General features: G+C 42.3%; 1 pseudogene; it reads left to right on the top strand.

Moving 5' to 3' along the window:
• The first annotated feature begins 493 nt into the window (after positions 1-493).
• LOC101708073 (V-type proton ATPase subunit E 1 pseudogene) lies at positions 494-1,211 on the top strand (annotated as a pseudogene).
• The last annotated feature ends 542 nt before the right edge of the window (positions 1,212-1,753 follow it).

The raw sequence follows: 1,753 nt of genomic DNA on the forward strand, positions 1-1,753 counted from the left end.
ACTAACGGACATGAAAAATCAAATAAGCACTAATACAATAGTAGTGGGGGACCTCAATATCCCACTGTCACAAATAGATAGATCAACTAAACAAAAAAAAGCAATGAAATACTAGAACTCAGTCAAACTCTTAAACAAATGAACTTAACAGATGTTTACAGAGTGTTCCACCCCACAAAATCAGAATACACATTCTTTTCAGCTGCATATGGGTCATTCACTTAAATAGACCACATACTCATAGAACATATTTAGATAAGTGGAAAGGAATTGAACTTATCCCCTGTATATTATCAGACCATAGAGCAATGAAATTGGAGATTAATAGCAAAAGAAACTGCAAAAATTTCATAAGCACACGGAAATAGAACAGCACACTTCTGAATAACCAATGGGTCACAGATGAAATTAAAGAAGAAATCAGACAGTTCCTTCAATTAAATGACAATGACAGAGTTTTCTTTTCCCACTTCTATTTACTGCCCCATGTTGCCTGCCGGCCTGGTGTCGCTTTCACCATGGCCCTCAGCCATGCTGATGTACAAAAGCAGATTAAGCACATGATGGCTTTCATTGAACAAGAAGCCAATGAGAAAGCAGAAGTGATAGATGCAAAGGCAGAAGAAGAGTTCAACATTGAGAAAGGTCGTCTTGTGCAGACCCAGAGACTGAAGATCATGGAGTACTATGAGAAGAAGGAAAAGCAGATTGAGCAGCAGAAGAAAATTTAGATGTCCAACTTGATGAATCAAGCAAGGCTGAAAGTCCTCAGAGCAAGAGATGACTTTATCACTGACCTGCTAACTGAAGCAAAGCAGAGACTCAGCAAAGTGGTAAAAGATACAACAAGGTACCAAGTACTGCTGGATGGACTGGTGCTCCAGGGTTTGTACCAGCTGTTGGAGCCCCGAATGATTGTGTGTTGCAGGAAACAAGATCTCTCTTTGGTAAAGGCTGCTGTGCAAAAAGCGATCCCTATGTACAAAATCATAACCAAGAAAGATGTTGATGTTCAAATTGATCAGGAGGCCTACCTGCCTGAGGACATAGCTGGTGGAGTTGAGATCTATAACAGGGATTGTAAAATAAAAGTTTCCAACACCCTGGAAAGCTGGGTGGATCTCATAGCCCAGCAGATGATGCCAGAGATTCGGGGGGCCTTGTCTGGTGCTAACACGAATAAGAAGTTTTTGGACTAAGGCAGAAGCAAGATTGCCTCCATTATCTTCCCCTTGGCTGTTGTAATCCTGTTCTGCATTTACCCATGGTACCCTTGGCCCTGAGAGCAGAGGGAGAAGCTCACTCAGTGTGGGCAGGACCACCCTGGCTCATCCGGATTCCACAGCTCCCCACGCAGGGCTCCTGCCGCCTCTCCCCTCCACCTTGCACCCTTGCAGCTGTTGGAGGGTGACGTGTATGCTGTTCCTGCCCATTAGGTGTAAATCGCATATGAGGCCTGCACTCCTCCCAGCAGTAGGAGCTTCACCTTTACCTGTTTGGACCTACTTTTCCTCATCGGTAAATGTGATTTAAAATCTAAACTGTGAAGATTCTATATTTATTAAAACAAAAGGTTTATGTGGGGAAAAAAAGACAATGACAATATAACATATTGGAATCTATGGGACACAATGAAAGCAGTCTTATGAAGGAAATTCATAGCAGTGAATACTCATATTAGGAAAACAGAGCGAGCCCAATTAAACAACCTGATGCTGAACCTCAAGCTTCTAGAAAAAGAAGAACAGGATGA

Source organism: Heterocephalus glaber, unplaced genomic scaffold (assembly GCF_053883595.1).
Source record: "Heterocephalus glaber isolate CG9 unplaced genomic scaffold, H.glaber_assembly_v1.0 deba00001737, whole genome shotgun sequence".
In the NCBI taxonomy this organism is placed as follows: Eukaryota; Metazoa; Chordata; class Mammalia; order Rodentia; family Bathyergidae; genus Heterocephalus; species Heterocephalus glaber.